The 19,207-nt window shown below is 40.6% G+C and overlaps 2 long non-coding RNA genes across 2 annotated transcripts; one reads left to right on the top strand and one right to left on the bottom strand.

Moving 5' to 3' along the window:
• The first annotated feature begins 4,560 nt into the window (after nucleotides 1-4,560).
• Nucleotides 4,561-12,640, top strand: LOC138981761 (uncharacterized). The gene is made up of 2 exons (XR_011460708.1): nucleotides 4,561-5,775; nucleotides 10,174-12,640. It is a non-coding gene; the product is annotated as an uncharacterized lncRNA (long non-coding RNA).
• LOC138981760 (uncharacterized) lies at nucleotides 8,683-14,515 on the bottom strand. The gene is made up of 6 exons (XR_011460707.1): nucleotides 14,048-14,515; nucleotides 13,419-13,503; nucleotides 13,187-13,256; nucleotides 12,437-12,515; nucleotides 10,560-10,621; nucleotides 8,683-9,556 (listed from the first exon to the last, which is right to left on the bottom strand). It is a non-coding gene; the product is annotated as an uncharacterized lncRNA (long non-coding RNA).
• Between the last annotated feature and the right edge of the window lie 4,692 nt (nucleotides 14,516-19,207).

Raw genomic sequence — 19,207 nt, 5'->3', positions numbered from 1 at the left:
TACCCAGCATGCTTCCTCCGAAAGCGGCGTATGGCTGCCTAAATGGCGGGGTAAAAACGGTCATACACGTAAAAGCCGTGGGGGTTTCACCCCATGAACGAACAAACAAACCAACGAACTCCCACCCCAAAAGACAAAACTCGATTGCAATCCATCAACATAAATCATGGCTCTGGTCGTTCGTCTCACCCAAAATCTCCTTTGTTTATGTGTTGTTGGTAGGGAAAATGTTTATTTGGAGATCAAAGAAAAATAACTACAGGATTGACACGTTATGATCGATCAAAGAACATTAAAACTGCCACTGAATCGGTAAGCACCTTTCCCTGCGTTAGCATACTTTCATAGGTGACTTTACCTTCGCCCGTACTCAAGTTCACTGACTGGCTTTTTTGCAGGCAATGTTGACCCCTGATAGATGTGAGTATAGATTTGACAGCGTACGGGAAAACGAGGTATACATCGCACAACATACCATCAAGAGCAGCTGAAAACGGTCGACAGGTGAACATTGACTGGGGTTTAGATTTTTGGCTATTCAAGCTCTCTGTAGTCTAATCTACGTAAAATGTTATGCTGAGTAGTTTTCCGAAATACTAGCAACACTCTCTTTTGATGTTCAGAACTCTCGCAAGCCCTCGTGATTTTTGAAGCAAAGCAAAGCATGAGGAACGGATATCTCGCGAAAGCTGGTTGGACTCGATGTTCTTGAAAAGCTATTGCGACATTCGAAGCAAAACGAAGAGCATGTGGGACGAATGTCTCTCGAGAGATGCCCGAATTCTGGAGTGATATATTGGATAACTACTTTTGTCTGTTTCGGACGGTTCTGATAATAATTATGCGTAAGTGTGTGCGTGTGTGCGTGTGTGTCTGTATGTGTGTGCGTGTGTGCGTGCTAGTGTATGTGTGTGTGTGTGTGTGTGTGTGTGCGTGTGTGTGTGTATGTGTGTGTGTGTGAGTGTGTGTGAGTGAATAAAGTGGACATAAATCTAGGGTGAAGCTTTAATTTTTTCTTCTTCTTCTTCGTTCAGCCATACGCCGCCATCAGGGGACGCATGCTTGGTATTTTCGTGTTTCTATAACCCACCGAACTCTGACATGGATCTTTTCCGTGCGCCCTTGGTCTTGTGCTTGCGACTACACACGAAGGGGGATTAGGCACTAGAAGGTCTGCACATACATTGATCTGGGAGATCGGGAAAATCTCCACCCTTAACCCACCAGGCGCGGCCGAGATTCGAACCCGCGGCCTTCCGCTTGGGTGAGCTCGTTTGCCAATTTGAGTTCCCCACACTATACTCTGAGAGCATAGTCAGCTTCACTCCGCTTTCGTTGGGTAGGCATGCTGGGTATTTTCGTGTTTCCATAACCCACCGAACTCCGACATGGATTACAGGATCTTTTTCGTGCGCACTTGGTCTTGTGCTTGCGTGTACACACGAAGGGGGTTAAGTCACTAGCAGGTCTGCACATAAGTTGACCTGGGAGATCGGAAAAATCTCCACTCTTAACCCACCAGGCGGCAGCGACCGGGATTCGAACTCACGACCTCCCGATAAGGAGGCCGACGTCTTACCACTGCGCCACTTCGCCCGTCGATACTGTAGTTACATCAATGATATGTTTTTATGGGGGCGAGGACGCCCCCATTCTATACGGATAGTTTCGAGGTTGACCATGGGCAGCGCCATTTTGTTGTGAAATACGTCATCAGTTTGTGTACACAGGAAGTTGTGACATCCGTCACCCTATGGGAGGGGTGACGTCAAAATTGTTCATCTGTAGAAAGTTGTGAAATCCGTCACCCTATGGGAGGGGTGACGTCAAAATTGGTCATCACAGAGTTTGTGTAACACAGGAAGTTGTGAAATACGTCACCCTATGGGAGGGGTGACGTCAAAATTGTTCAACAAAAACATGATATGTCGCTTTGTGCAGGGTCAACTGCAACAAACTCAAACCGAGCCATTCATACCTAGCTGTATTTGAGTGACTTATATACCCGACATTTTTATTTCTTATTTTTAGCACAGGTGTAGGAAAAATCATGAACCAAAATGTTATTTATTTTCTAATTTAACATTTTTTTTACAAATATGACCATGGTCTTTTAAACATACAGTGACATTAAACATTGTTATGTTAAAAAAAAGAAAAAAGAAAAAAAGCTTTTGTGCACAAATCAGAAAATACATTGTACATTTTACCTACAGGCCAAACCGTGAGTGTCTGTGGCAAAGCCCGACCCAGGAAATTGCACTGATCTAAATTGTCAAGAACAGGCGCTTGCATTTGGATGTGTCCAATGATAGTAGGTTTGGTTGTGATCAATCAGAATAATGTAGGAATAAAAATGTATGACAGTTTAGTATGATGACATGTAATTCACATATGCTGAAATATGATATTATACATCATGTAATATTATTATGGCTGTTGCCATGACCATGAAACCCAACAAAGGTTTAATGTAATGTAATTCAAAATACCAAAACCGAGCACCTATTAATCTCGTCTTTGCGCGTGAAGATTGAGGCCGTCTGCCAGTAGCGGTTAGGTCATACAGTGGAACCCCTCTCTAGCGACCTTTAAAATGTTGACAAAAATCGGTCCTTGTGGAGGGGGGTCCTTACAGAGGGAGGGGGGCGGAGTCAGGGGGCCACAAAGAAAGTCAGATTTAAAAAAAAAAGAAAACAGAGAAGTTTGAGTTGCTGACGACCGTTCCCTCTGAAAGCAAACTGCTTCGATTTCATGTTTGTCCTTGGTGTCCACCAGTTCTGGTGCATGTACTACCCTGGCCAAGTTTCCTCTCAAGACATCAAAGAGACCGCCCCAGTATACTCTACAGCCTCTGGGCGAACCACCTCTCATAGCTAAAACTGGGTCAATGACCCCTGGGAAGAAGGTCAGTGTCTATAAAATTTTACTCCTAGGCCTGCGGCCAGGGGGGGGGGGAGAGTATACCGGTACCATTTGAGAATCAGACCAAATGAGAATTGAACCATTTGAGAACATCCTTTTTTTTCAATCACTACATCGAAGGCCTGCGGCCCGGGGTTCACATGGGTTGGTTTGTTTGTTTGTTTCAAACCCACACCCATATACACACATTTCCCATTTAAACCATTTGTCGGCCCCCTGTCGATATTTATCGACTAAGTTCCTTGTTAACAGTGTGAAGGGTTTTGGCAAGGTATCTTTTCACTGTCTTATTTTTGTTTTAAACACAGCCTGAGTGAATGAATAACAAGAACGCACATGTTCACATTTCTATCGACAAGCAGAATACATATCATCAAAATGGAGAGACTAACATCAAGCATTCTTTTTCTTGTATAAGTTTTAAATTCACAAATTGAAAGTTGATTTTTACTATTATCCAGTTGTAGCTTTGGCCAAACTTGTTTCTGTTGTTTTTATAACGTGATTTATCCTCCATGAGGATTAAAGGATTAATTAAACTTGGAACTTGAATGTGTGTGTGTGTGTGTGTGTGTGTGTGTGTGTGTGTGTGATGCGGCAGGTAATCTTTATCGCCAGGGCTATTTATTTTTGCTTTACCGCGGTTTGCACTCAGGCTCTTGGTGTGCAAATGTGGACCAAACACGGAAGCAAATATTTCATTTAATGGGACCAGGAACAGAGGGAGCGGTATAAGGGTCACGGTATTGTGACCCAGGCAAAATGTGGTGTGTGTGCGTGCGCGCGCCCGCGTGTGTGTGTGTGTGTGTGTGTGTGTGTGTGTGTGTGTGTGTGTTTCTGTGTGTGTATGTGTGTTTGTGTGTGTATGTGTGTGTGTGTTTTGTGTGTGTGTACGTGTGTGTGTGCGTGTGTCTGTGTGTTAATACGCGCGTGCGTATTCTTGTCGTTTAAATCAATTCAAACACAAATAGTAAAACTGAACAATTGTTGTATGTCATGCAGTCAGCCGAAGAAATTGTTCTCTACCCCAAACAGTATATTTTGCTCAACTTGAATTTCGTATTGTTAACTTAAAAAGACGGGCGCAGTAGCCCAGTGGATAACACGTTTAGCCTAACTTTCGAGTGAAAGGTTCGGGGTTCGAATTCCGGCATCGCTTGATGGGTTAAGGGTAGAGATTTGTTTCTGGTCTCCCAGGCCAACGTATGTGCAGACCTGCTTGTTCCTCATTTCCCTTTAAGTGTACTACACGCAAGCGCAAGAACAAATACGTTCAGGAAAGAACATGCAGTCCATGTCCGAGTTCGGTGGGTTATAGAAACACAAAAAATACACATCCCCGAAAACGGATGGATGGATAGATGGATGGTTTCTTCATTAAGGCTATAGCCCCATATGAAAACGGAGTATGCCTAAATGGCGTTGGAAAAAGGTTAAACACGTAAAAGCTCACTCATTCAAACAAGAGTGTACGTGGGAGTTGCAGTCCATGAACGCAGAAGAGGAAGAGGAAGTGAAATAAACGACCTCATCCCAAAGAACTACACATAAACGCCCCGCCGAGAAGTATAGCATACCACCAGAGACTGTAGAGTACACACTCAGTACTTACTGTACAGTCTCTGATACCGACTTAAAGTGTAACTAAACAGACATTTTGAAGTGTCAGCTTTACTGAATTGCTTTATGTTTTGTCCAAGTATAGACCTGTAGAAGCGATACTGGACGATTTTTCCAACGTTTACTGTGTTTTCTGATTTACTACGATTTTTTAAAAGTGCTGAACCCATTTCAGATTTACCTGCTTATCTGTTCTTGATTTGATACTTCCAAAGAACAAGTGGTACTTTGAGTTCCGGTTTTATGTTTTAACCAATCAGAATTTGGTTCCTAAATAAAATCGTCTGCTGCCTGTCCCAGCAGAGTCGGCAACAAGCACTGCTTGCCACATGTGTGATGTTACCAACAGAAATAGCCATAAATTGGGCAAGGTAGCAATGTAAATGAATTGGATCTAACTAATGCGCTTGTACTGCATCTCTGGCCTTTGAATTCACTCCAAATGTACTGGCTCAGCGTGAGAGGCAACATCCTGTCGAAGTCGTAAGCACGAGGCTGACTGGGAGATTATTATTCGAAGAGCATGCTGAAAAGTTGTAAGTACAATATTTTACATGTTCTCGACATTTCTGTTGATCTTTCCTTAACTTTAATTGTTTCCTTGATTTAAAACCCTAGGGCTTGTATTTTCATTTGTGATACTAAGCACGTATCTTTACCACAGTATCTGATCACTTCATCCCCTTGCTACAGATCTCTGCTTCACACTTGAATTTTGGAATGATGAAGTGGAATTATTTCTGGATCTAATTTATTCCTTGTTCCCCCCCTCTCGATTCCTTTTTTCGCCACATATGTATTGTCGTGTAAGGGTAGATGCGTGTACTGGCTGATGTTTTGATTTTTTTACTTCGGTCAGATACAGATGATTGAAAAAAAACTTGTCAAGGATTTCAGAATTTAATAGATCTGTTCGAAGTTTTTACGGGATGGGTCCTGTTACAATATAGACTGAATGTGCGCAAGATGAACTTTGATTAAACATACACACACAAATGAATCTCTTGATTTTGTTATACGGCGAATGTCCAGTTCCCACCACCACGTCTGTGGTATGTTTTTATACTGTTTGATTGAATAGACTGACGTGCATTCTCTCGCAAATGTGCGCGCGTGTGTGTTTGTCTGTGCCTCAGACTTATCAATCAAAAATGATGTTGCACATTGCAGATCTATGCGACAGGAGCAAGTGGACAAGACAGCTACATTTGTCTGAGCGAAGATCCAACGGTAAGCTCTTTTAGCCGAAGACAGCGAGCCTGGGTGCATGCATGCAAGCTTCTATCATGTTCGTGTGAGTGCTGCCGGGCTATTAGACGCCTTTTCATTATTCTTGATTTGGAGATCCATGCAGGGTATTAGAAAGTGCAGAATATACACGTTTGAACAAATACGATGTGTGTTTGCTCTGAAAAAAAGAAAAAAACGCAACAAACAAACATTGTATTTGTTTAAAGTATCACAAATATTTATTACCTGTATCTGCATGTTTTGATAATGATGAAGGGTAAATTACTTTGACGTGTGCTTTTTTTAACCACACTGATAACGAATGATAGAAACACAGACACACTTAATAACATATCCACAAAAATTGTAACAATAAATGTAAGCTGAACAATGCCTGCAACACATTTCAGGCCTCAGAAGTAAGTAATTATGAGATTCAGACAGAGAGAGAAAGCCCAACACGAAACCAGTTGTGACATTTTTTATTTCATTATGTAATATTAAAAACACGACAACAACGTATTTCCTGTACTTAGTTTCGTGCAATTATGGATTGCAAAGTATGTCTAATTGAGTGGCATAAAGAGGCACAGTTGCATGAAAAACCAACTCGGATCTTGACTAGGATCAGGATTTTACATGGACACAACCTAGAATTTAACATCCTGGGGGGAGGGGGGTACTGCGCCTTTCACATCAAGATGTAAAGATCTATTTTAAATAATACTTATTAGAAGGGAACAAAATCAAACAAACTACAACAATCGTTCTGAGGGGAGAGAATTACCTCTTCCGAAGAAATTACCTCCCTTGCTTTTCTTGTCGTGACTTATGTAGAGTAAAGTGAATAGAAAGTGAATCAGTCAGTAACAAAAAAAAACACAACATTTCTTAAGATCAATGAGGAGTCTTGAAGTATTTGTCAATGTTAATCTTGTATGCATAACAAACAATATATTACGGATTGATAATTAAAGAAAATCGTCTCTTCTACAGGGTTGACCCCCCTAAAAAGGACACCCACAACCATGCAAATTACTTCTGCATCTGTTGAACCAATTATTTTATATATGGTATTCTTTAACTTCAGTTTATGTTCTGCCTTTCCAGTAAGTGGCAATTTTGTAAATTGAATGGTCTGACTTTTGTGCAATTTTAATTTTTTTCTCCAAATTCGGGGGTCGACTAAACAGAACGAGTTTTGACATTGAGCGGTAGCCATTTTTACCTAATTTGTGACAGTCCATCACAAAATCAGTCTTAAGTCGAAATTTGGATGATTTGAGTTAGTTATTATTTTGAAATTGTTAGTCTTTCCTGGATGTTTAGAAAAAAAAATTAAAGCTCTAGGTCAATAAATAACGATATTACGGCCATTTTTATGAAAGAAGTTGACCGGCGGCCATTTTGAGAAATCGGGCTTGAAAGTTTTGGAAGGCACCAGCTTCACATTTTCCTTAGCAACGGGGGTTGAAAATTAACCTCACCCTTCCAAATGTTGCACAAGTGTACTTTGATCTTTCATGCATCATTTAAATGCAAAACGAAGGGTTAAAAGAACAATTATCACCATTTTTGAAGGCTTTGTTTACATCATACATGTGGAGGAAAACGGTCAAATACAGGTCATACACATCAGCAAACATTTTCACTGTCATTATCAGGAATAAAGAGGTTACATGCATCTCACCTACGTTTTTGTCCATTAGTTTGACAAACACTTGAGCAAAATCAACTTACTTGTATCAATCACTTTGTTGGCATCGAATAGGAATACGTACAGATCAGAATGTAGATCCCAAACACAGGAACTCCTCCACTGTGACAGTCTGTTCACCACAAAAGCTCTTGCACATCAATGTTGACACCACCTCCAACCTCACCTTTATACATGTCACATGTCTTGCACTGAGAGCTGTAGAGCTACAATTTCCTCCGGATCAAACTGTGTGATACATCCACGACGAGTATTTCTGGGTGCAGCGTCGGGAACTTTAATCTGTTTGCAGCCAGTTCCATTGGCTTTGCAGCAACGAAGGCGAGTTCTCTCGAGCACATCACAGCCCTGTTGCAATTAACGAACTGCAGCATGCACCTCCATCACATCTCCTCTACAACTCGCCTCAACTACGTGTGTTCTTGCAGTTGATGCAGTGCCATTAGAAACGCCAACGGTGTTTTTGACACTGACGAGCGGACGGTCTGTCTCCTCTTCGTCCGCATATTCAGCAAGCGTCACATATTTCGGCATGAGAATCGGAGTCACTGAATCCAGCAACGTCTTCGGCAAAGAAATCCAACAACAAATCTTGGAGTTCGTGGTTATTTTCAAGCGAATCGCAGTCGAGAAGCGCTGTCAATCGGCGTACGTCAGTCATTGTTTTGGTTTCGTTCAGCGAACGGAAATCATACTGTGTTACTTCCCCCTGGACTGATTTGACCAATGAGGAGGCCGTTGCTAGTCCTTTTTGGAAGGCAGACAAAGCTGATTGGTTCAATCTTAAAGTTTGTTTACGTCACGATTTCCTTATTTGGAGGAAGTGGACGGGTATTTTTAACCACTGCACAGCAGGGCGGGAAAGCTGATGCAATAAGCTTTCCGACGGTACCAAACTTGTTGGGGCCCTGTCAGGGATACACTAAGCAAATTATCGGTCAAAGTGAGGCATTTTGATGTCATGCTGGACTTTTTTGATGAATGTATTGCATTTAAATCCAATAATTTAACTATTTAGCGATTGATTTTGGCATATTTGTTTGGTTGTCATGTAATTTGGGGTCTACAGAACACGTTTCTGCAAAAAAGTGAATTTCACCCAGATAGACCCTCAGTGCCTTTTCCTCGAACTAGCTCGCTTTCGTCTGGTGCGACTTAAGACTGGTTTCGTGGTGGACCGTCACATTTAAACCCTTCAGGCTTTTACCTTTTTGATTATTTTGAATGTCTGAGTATGTAAAAACATCCCCTTCAACCCCCAGGCTATCGATGACCTGAAGAAAGCATGCAGTTACAGCTAGGTTCAGGGCAATCCTCAGACACGAAAGCGTTGGTGTCATTGGTGATGCAAAAGTTAGATAATTTAACCTAAAAATTTGCCACTTTGTGAACTGCAAATGCATAAAATCAAGTTTAAGTATGCTGAATATGAAGTTATCCAGTCAATTGGTGTAGAAGTTATAGCATTTCTGTCAGTTAACAGTATTTAAAATCTCTAAAGTAAAATCTGACATATTCGAAAGTTTTGCATAAACACCCAGACAATTTTTACGATATTCTCCTAAGCTTCTCCACTTCTCAGCCCTGTCTTGGAAATGAATTCGAATAAGGCAGTCAAAATAACTTAGTTTGGAGCACCCATCAATCAGAATAAGCATTAACTTTTGACACAGGAAATATCTTCTACCGAAAGCTCTCCTGGTTTTATTCTACATTTTTCCTGCATAATGGTAACAAATTTAATGATAAATCTAAACAACGAAGTGACTGTGGTAAGATGAACAAAGTTAAAAAACAAAGGATTACTGTAAATGGTTTACGAATCGAAATCTAAACAAGTTTTAATGATAAGTAAAATGATAAAAAAAATAAAATAAAAAAAAGCTAACGTCCTCGCATTTGTCCAGAATTATTCCATGTTTAACATGGGAACAGAGGTATAATTGGTCTAAAGAATTTATCTGTATGCAATGCCCGCTATATGTGAACGACTTTTGTGGAAGCCATGGAAGAATGCATCGCTGTTGTGCTGGTTCAGCTTGAGGTCCTGTCCTAGCGAATATCCTGCACACACAAAAACACGACTTTTTAAGCCACTTATGTTGCATTCCGTGACATAGCTTTGTTAAAACCGTGTGCCTGATAATAATGACAGATTTTTTTTTAAGACACCCCATATAATATTGTTTGACAATCTCTTTCAACATAGTTTACGAATCACCAATGTGTATACAAACGCAAATAACCCACAGGTCAATAAATTACTTTCCAGAGAGAGAGAGAGAGAGAGAGAGAGAGAGAGAGAGAGAGAGAGAGAGAGAGAGAGAGAGAGAGAGAGAGAGAGAGAGAGAGAGAGAGAGAGAGAGAGAGAGATCAAAACTAGAAAATGTGTGCTATATAAAACAAGGATAATCACTGTCAAATCTTTGCTTGTACCTGCATGGTGTTTACTGCGCTATATACACAACCTGTTTTATTTCATTTTTTTTTTGGGGGGGGGGATGTTTTGTGATGAGGGTTTTTTCAAAGCCTTTACTGCTTTAGTCATTGAATCCACCCGACTTCGATTTATTGTTCAGTGATGGGTAATTGTGTGACCAACTATGTAAGTTAGTGATTGTTCTGGCTTCATACAATGACATTGCATTAATTTTATAAGTGTATGTGTGTGTGTGTTTCAGGCAAAAGCTGATATTACAGTCCTAGTTGTATGCAGTACCTCTGCTTCTTCGTTCAGGAATCAAAGTATACAATCTAAACCGATTATTTTGTTCAATAATGTTCAGCTTACCATCCCGAAGAAGGCAGTAACGTGCCGAGATATTGATTATAGATATTAACGTACCTAACCTGGTTACTGGTGTGTTTTCTTTTTATTTCAATAATGTAAATGTGTGACACCTTGCAGGGTACTTGATGTTCAGAGCAATTTTTCTGGCAAAAGACCTTTTATGGATCAAAGAAAACTTTTGTCGTGGTGCACAAGTCAATCAATTTGGTTGATAAATAATTTGTGCTGCATTTTCCCTGGTTCCAAAACGTAGTATGTATTACCACATGTCCTTACCTGTCATTGGCATCACATGATTCTCTGCAAGCAGTCTTTTGTGGAAATTCCAGGCATGAAAACTGAAGAAAAGAAAAAAAATACTGAAAACAAAATTCGAAGGCGCATAGCGCCAAGTTTCGCAGGCGCGTAGCGCCAAGTTTCGCAGGCGCAAAGCGCCAAGACTTCTAGGGGGGTCCGGGGTGCAATTTGGGTGCAATTTGGTGCAATCTGGGGCTATCTGATCCTTAAAATTGGATTCAAACATGGCCCCAAAACTATTTTACTATAACTATGACTAGGGAAAAAAAAAAAAAAAAAAATTTTTTTAAAATAAAAAATGTAAAAAATTAAAAAAAGGTAAAAAAAATTTTTAAAAAAAGAAAAAATACGGGAAAAAAAAATACGGTTTATTCTTTTCAGAAATACGGAAAATACGGAAAATACGGAGAATTTTCATGCCTGAATACGTCATTTAACACTTGCACTTATAGTAGGGCTGATGGGGTCTATGTCGACCAAAAGAGTGGTATTCTCTGTAGGTCGAGTTCCTGTAGGTGGATTCCCTGTATACCTAAGACTTTAAAATTGGCAATCTAGTATACAGGGAATCCCACAGCTAGGGTGCAGTTTTTCAATAAAACTTGCAAACCATACTCGAATTTCTAAGAAATATCAAATAAAAGATCGAAAAACATCAAATTCTAACGGTGTCGCTAAGCATCACGTGACTTTCATTGATATTAGCAAAACGCTACAGGAACTACACCCTGTGGTATTCCCTGTATACAAGATTGCCAATTTTAAAGTCTTAGGTATACAGAGAATCCACCTACAGGAACTCGACCTACAGTGAATCCCATTCTTTTGGTCGACATAGACCCCATCAGCTATAGTAGGTGGCTGTGGAACGGTAGACATGCAACGACAACGAACAACAAAAGACAAAGTGTGGAGAACACTCATTTTTCTTAACATACGCTAAGTTTCTTTGAGAATGCTCCAAGTGAAAATCAGGGGTTCCTAGGCCTGATATCACAATTAAACAGCTTCTTCTCAGAATCAGGAGGGAAAAAAACGAGATGTCGTGACAAGAACAGACAGCAGCAGCAGCAACAACAACATTGCTAAATCGTCGCTTTAACAAAATTTCATGTTTAGTATCGCAGACAAAGCACGGCTACTGATCCGACCAAAGCCACACTTCATGCACGATGGGCACATTGTTATGGCCAGCTTGTTTACGTGAGCATTGTGTATGTTTTACATAGAATTGAATGTGTTTGTCGTTGTGTCTGTCATCTATCCTAGTCGTTTGATTTAGAATAAAGCAAACTTATTACAATGACGATTTTCTTCGGTTTTTGATGAAGGATTGGCATCTTTTCCTATTTTCCAACTCTGCCACCATACACTGGCCGTTCAGGTCTGCATGTCGACCACATGGTGTGTGATCAGATTTTTCGGACATGTTCACAATGCTTACATGACCACCAAATGGAAAATCAGTTTGTATTTGTTATGTTTTTGTGTAAGCACAATCTTCATACAAGTAAACAGAAACAGTTTTGTTGCAAACAGAGCCTTCATAAGAAAAAATGCTTCTAAGTCAAAATACAATCATACCCCCTTGTTCGTATTGCGTAAAATATACCCATACATTCTGGACATCATATTTTTATTTCTTTTCACAACAATGAAACCAAACTTTGGCATATGTTTTAGCAATATATTCACAATAAAACCTATGAGTTTGAAGGCTGCATCTTGTTTTGTTTATTTTTGAGAATTTTTTTGCAAACCCATGCAAATGGCCAGTTTCTGGGGAGAGACTGGGGAGATAATGGAAAGTATAGAAAGAGCTAATAAGTAAACTAATGTCAGAAGTAGGTATTTACCTTGTTTGCCTTCGCGTTCTTGATAGCCCGCTGCAGCATTTGTATCACTTCCCTTGACATTCAAAACGCCAATGTATTTCTGAAAAAAAAATAAAGATATTGACCGAAACATCACACAAGTGGTATATCATGCTAGGTTTTGTTTACAGTGCCTGTTCTACGACCACATCTGATTGTAATTTAAATAAAGAAAAACTGTATCCATTTATTACTTCTCTATTTGTGTGTGTTTGTGTGTGTGCAGGGGCGGATCACATCATTTTTAAGGGGGAGATTCCAAATTTCTTTTAGGGACAATTTGACGACGCGAAGCGTTTAGACGCGAAGCGTTCAACCTCCTGGGGGGGGGGGGGGGGGGGGGGGGGGTCCGACAAATGTTGATAAAAACAAGGAAAATGGATCAATCCGAGCCAAGAAACATCCCCTAATACACCTTCCAAAAAAGTAAATATATTAAGAAGAAAAATTTGAATCACAACAAGGACAACTGATAGATCTGGCGCAACCTGAGCAAACTAATTAGCCAACTTCTTTCCAAAATCGTCACTTAGAATACAAAGGCCGGATCCGCCCAGTGTGTGTGTGTGTGTGTGTGTGTGTGTGTGTGTGTGTGACCGATGACCTTCTCTAAATTCTTATCGTTGCGTTTGCATGGTAATAAAGTTTTAATACTGGATATGCCCATGAAAAAATATCATTTCTTGTTCATGTCATTGTGTGTGTGTGGCCAGGACCGTGACTTCTGCTTGCCTCGACGTCTTCAGAAAAGACACAAAATGCCAGCAGGCGTTGGTTCTTGGAGCACTCAGTATGCCGTCATCTGCAAACAAATAAATACAAATTATTCAATTGTGTAAATAAAGAACAATCATTTTAATATTACAACAAAAAAATTCATATAACTGTAGTCTTCACCAGAGACATCCACTACACTATCTTTAAATAAAACTGCCGTAAAAAATTGAAATACTATAAAAATTACCCCCACTCAGATCTATTTGGGATTATTCAAGTTTCAACCATGAAACGATGCCGGTTTGGACAGATCTGCTAGTTTGCCGCTGAAACTGAAATCAAAGGCGATCTTCAGAACTATTTCTAATCTTGTATTTGTGATTAATATAAAATACTGATCTTCCCCATAGAAGCTGATGTGTATACACATGACCAGGACAAGGTATTTTGTTACAGGGCATTTACGCAGACGTCGCAGTTCAAAATATCGTTTTAGATCTGATTTTGTACAGCAGCCTGTGTGATTCAGAATCGTCTGCCCTTTTTCGGTTTAACATTTTATGGACGATTCCTATGAGACTGCTCAATCATAACTGATGACAAATTCAGAAACAGATGATGGTTTCAAGTAGGCTACAGTAATGATTCGTTAAAAATGTCAAGCCACTCGTCGATCATTCACACTCAAAGAACCCAAGCCAAATCTGCTCTGGTTCCGAGCAGCTTTTTCCAACTGAGACCCTAATTGTTACGCATCTGCCGCGAAAAGATAGACCACAAACAAGCGGCACTGTACCATGCTTTCGTTTATGTTGCTAAACAGATTAAATGTGCATTGTAAATGTGCTTACAGCAAAGAAATGCATCCTTACTTACCACAAAAATACTGGTACCACATTCATCGCACTTGTGTCTTCTTACCAAAACCTAACGATATGTTTGTTTACGATATATTGGTAATTACTAACCGTTAACTATTTTTCAAAAATCTGAAATGACTTTTAAGAATCAAAGAAAGATTCGCTAAAACGGTTGACTTCAGAAAATAAGCAATATTTTTCTGAACCATGAAATAAAAATCGAAAACTCCGTTTGATCTTTTATTTTGGTAGATTGATGACAACAGCCGGAACTGAAAGTACCAGAACCAAAAATTAAGGGCATTAATCAGGTAAACTAAGAAGATTGTCGTTCCTGGCGCGCACTTCACATGTCCGTCAAACAGTGTCCGAGTGAGAGAAAATTTTTTTTTTTTCGCAGTTCGACAGTATATGAGGCCCTTCTTCATATCAAAGTGTAAAGGTTGCTGAACGACGTTTTTCCTTTTTGCTTGTTTAGTTACACTTTAACAAACCAAGAAGTCTCCTTTTGACACTATCTTCCAAAGTGAAATCTCATTTCTTACGTCCAAAACGTGGGAGAAGACGTCACGACTATTTACACAACGTGAGTAATCGCAACACGTAAACAATTCTGTCCCTTCTTCTGCATGTCTCCCGTGGAACTGACGAAGAATTGTGACAAGATTTGCCTCGACGACTTATCAGAAGCAGAACATTAATCGTAAGGTCACCGCCAGGCTGTACTAGTATATATGTAACGCATATTATTAGAAGGTGAGGTATTCTTATATTTTTACCTTCCCTCTTCCTGGCCCCGTCTGACGACCTCTCCGTGTCAGTTCCAACTGAACATACTTTTCCCCCAAAGCGAATTGAAGTCACGACCATGCTAGTTCAGTGGTACCAATACGGTTGTTAAAGTGACTTTCCCTTCCGATTGCGTAAACCAACGTAGACTTTACGTGAGATACGAGCATTCGTCCATTTATACACCGAAACTCAGTCAAGTCTGGCTGTTTCTCATGCGGAGTGGGATTGTGTTGTTGTTGGATTGATGAACTGACACCAATGTCGATCACAAGTGGATCATCTTACAAGTACTCCTTGCTCCTCATTGTGTCTGTCGACGCCTGTTGGCAACCGATTGCCTCCCTTTATATAATACATCGAGCATAGGTCGTTATTGCACACACACAGAAACCTTTAAAATCTCCAAACCGTATCGAATTCTGGGCAGGGAAGTCATTTTTGAGAACTGACGTCAGTTCCCTTCGGTGATTAGACATTGCGTTTCGGTGTTAGCAGTGCCAACATTATATCATTCACGCTTGACGTCATTTCTACTTGATTTTGGTTTCCATATGAACGGGAGAATAGGGGCAGTTATCGCACCTCGAACAGCGAGATCGACAAACATGCCCGAGTATCGACAAGTCGGTTACGCACGCTCTATACTTGAGAAGTAACGAGTAACTCTCAATCTAAAAAAATCTAAAAAATCCTAAAGACAGTTAGCCCCGTCAGCGAAGTTGGTAGCGCTCTCGTTCGAGTTCTCGACAAACCCAACATTTTATTTTCAATCTTTCAATTCTTCTTAGTTTTTTCTTAACCCTTACTTAAACCGGCTTTCATCACCTAAAACTGAAGTGACAAAATAAATCATCTTAAATCTTCGAAGTTCTGTAACATGCAATGTTGTTTGCACGACTGTCGCGCTTGTGAGTTGGTTTAAACAGTGTTTATTCAACAATTCATAGATAATTCAACATAATACATGTTGTGAGTTACTTCCCTAGAACAGTTTCCCAGAATTCCCTATTCTATTCTTAGTAAGATCAGTTCGGGGGAAATTCCAAAATGGCACAGGAATCTCCGCGCTTTGACTGCTGCCAATGGCTGATAATCCCTTGTAGATGATCCACTCGTGGCTAAATTGGCCCCAAATCCCACTCAGCACACGGTGCAGCTACGCTTTTGATTATTGGTATGTATCCATGTGAAAAGACGCTCTTATTCCTTGTGATAGCATTTACAAGAAAAGGATGATGTCTTTAAAAAGTAACCTTCTTGCAAATATCATCTTTTCATCCAGTCAAAACCTACCCCCTACCCCCCCTCCCCCTCCCCCCCCCCCCTCTCCCCCCTCCCCCTTCTATCTCCGTTCCCACACATACCCTTCCTCCAAAAGCTAGTATAATAAAGTTGGCAAAAAAATTATTGCAACAAATTTCAAACTCAAATTAAAGCATTAATTCCTGTGTCATTTAATTAAAACTGTGTATGTCAAAGAAGGCCGTTCACTTAACCTTCAGGATCACCTTTTGGATTAAATATTTCTTTTACAGGGACCACGTGACCGCCGCTCAAGTAAGGGTACCCTCAAAATCGACCAGACAAAAACGGAAGATACCAAAAATAAAATCGACAAAAAGTCACAATCGGCAAAACTTTGCCACTTTGACATGTACATACGGGAAGAAATTCAAACCAATTATCTACCCTGAACAGATTATTTTGTTTTGCTACCTTGTGCATTTCGCGTGCTATGCTATTCCTACTGATGCAGGTGTCGATCGCAAGAGCGGTCAAAAACGGAACGTTTTACGCCAATTTGTATGATATCATGTCAAAAAGAGCTACATTTTAGCAATGACTTGGTAGATTGCTTTGAAACTTGTAGAATATTTTACCAACATACTAGAGATACTTCGTGCGAAAGTTTGGATCGTTACGGTTATTTATCCAGATGTGACGCAATGTTTTGGAAAATGTTGTTAAACTTGTCATAGGATTGTTCACTTGTGTCCAAAAAATTCATGACTTTGCATATCTGCAGATAATGATTGATACAGATTCTGTCTAAGTTTCATTTGCGTGTAGCTGCTGGCGTTAATTTGCTAGTCATGCAAACACATGAGGAAAAAATGGAACGTTCACGCTGTTTCGCGCTTACAGCTAGCTGTTATCGCTGAGTTCCTCTTTAAAACATTCTACGGTCACGCTTGGTTGGGCATCGCTGTGGCACCAGAATCATCGCTTAAATATGTAGCGTGTTTACTGGTCTAGCAAATTTGCGTCAGTACTTACACGCACATAAAACTTTAGACGTGTGTGTATTAATCATTTTTCGAAAGACATGCAAAGTAATACATTTTTGTGACCCAAGCGAACAATCCTATGACGAGATTAAAAACTTCTTTCGAAAAATTGCATAACATTTTAACAAACACCTGTAACAATCCATCATTTCGCTCGAAGTATCTCTAGTATGTTGGTAAAATATTCTAAAAGTTTCAAAGCAATCCACCAAGTCATTGCTAAAGTTCAGACTTTTTTGTCATGATACCCCTAAAATATGACGCAAAAATTCCCGTTTTTGACCGCTCTTGCGATCGACACCTGCATCAGTAGGAATAGCATAGCACGCGAAATACGCAAGGTAGAAAAACAAAACAATCTGTTCAGGGTAGATAATTGGTTTGAATTCCTTCTCGTATGTCAAAGTTGCAAAGTTTTGCCTATTGTGATTTTTTGTCGATTTTTCATTTGGCTCTTCCGATTTTGTCTGGTCGATTTTGAGGGTACCCTTACTTGAGCGGCGGTCACGTGATCCCTGTAAAAGAATTTTTTTTTTCTTCCCCCTTACACCTGTTCCTTGTCCCGGTGTGCTCTCACGCCGCCTCGTCCCTGCACTCGCTGCTCCATCCACATCTGAATTTCGTTCCGCTGCCAGACTTGTCGATTTTACAGACGCTCCAGGGAGGGATGTCGGGTCGCTGCGGTAGGCTACCCTCGGAAGATGACACTGCACTTCTGCTGAGTCACTTCGACGGTGTTCAGTAGTGGGTCTGTCCCGAGCTAACGGACGCAGCCCACTACCTACTATGCCCCCTACTAACGACATTGACTGCTAAGTCGCGGAGCCAGACTGAGTGAGGGTCCTCTCCAGAGAGCAGACCGCCACCACGTCCCTCCGTCGACCCCCCAGAACGTCACACGTTGAAGACTGACAGCAGAAGTACTATTCAGGGAAGGATGGAACAGGAACACTGAGACCAAGGTCACCATGAGAGCTCCGGGCATGAAGGGCCACAAGAGCAAGGACAATTTATAATTTTGGATGATTAATGAGATGATGAGGATGATTATAATGATGATGCTATGGATTTCCAATTTGGTTTGAGACTTCGTGACAGGGCGGCACTCTACGCTTACTGTCATAATATATTCTGGCGTCAACTAGGCCCGAGAACTGCTGCACCTGCGGTGTTGGTCAGGTAAACAGAACCTGAGCACCCTCAAAGTCGCATTCGTTAAGTGAATGACACTCGGCTGTGTGATTCCAGCCTTCCCATAGGAACCATAGCACTTCCACTCTGGGAAGGAGCCGACCGTAGCCCGAAAAACCCACATGATCGATTGGGATTCGAACCCACGACCTCCCGGCCCACAGCCCGATGCGCTAACCACTGCGTTACGGGGGCCGGTGTAAAAGAAATATTTAATCCAAATGGTGATCCTAAAGGTTAAGTGAACGGCCTTCTCTGGCATATAAAGTGTTAATAAAATGACACGGGGATTAATGCTTAAATTTGGGTTTGAAATTTGTTGCAATAATTGTTTTGCCAAGTTTATTATATCACGTTCATTAATTAATAGGACAGTAGTACTTGTTGAGATTTAAAAATACATTTTGTCTTCGCGACGTGTACTGCTAAATTGCAATGCTTTTTTGGTTTTGTCTGACAGATCGCATATGTTTACGAGTTACGTCGTACTTTTCGTGACTTCTCTCGAAACGCAATATTTATAGTTAATAATGAGTGTTTAAATTTGACGTAGCGTAGCGTTAGTTTGGGAAACGTGGTTCATAACTCGTAGAAATAACTCTTCAAAGTTAGCAATGGTCCGGTTCATAACACTTTTAAAATCTGTCACTTTTCGAAAAAGTTGTCTTCTTCTTGGTAAGCCCAAGGGCTTCTTAAACATTTATGAGCCGAGTTTGACAGAATATGTGTAGAAATACGAACACACATGTACGCACACGCACGCACACACACAGACATACGAATGCACGCATTCACATTCACACACACACACACACACACACACACACACACACATACACACACACACACACACACACACACACGTACACACACACACACACGCAAATACACATACACATACACAC

This window comes from Littorina saxatilis, linkage group LG12, assembly GCF_037325665.1.
Source record: "Littorina saxatilis isolate snail1 linkage group LG12, US_GU_Lsax_2.0, whole genome shotgun sequence".
Classification (NCBI taxonomy): domain Eukaryota; kingdom Metazoa; phylum Mollusca; class Gastropoda; order Littorinimorpha; family Littorinidae; genus Littorina; species Littorina saxatilis.
The sequence above is the reverse complement of the archived record's forward strand: the minus strand, read 5'-3'. Positions and strand labels throughout refer to the sequence as shown.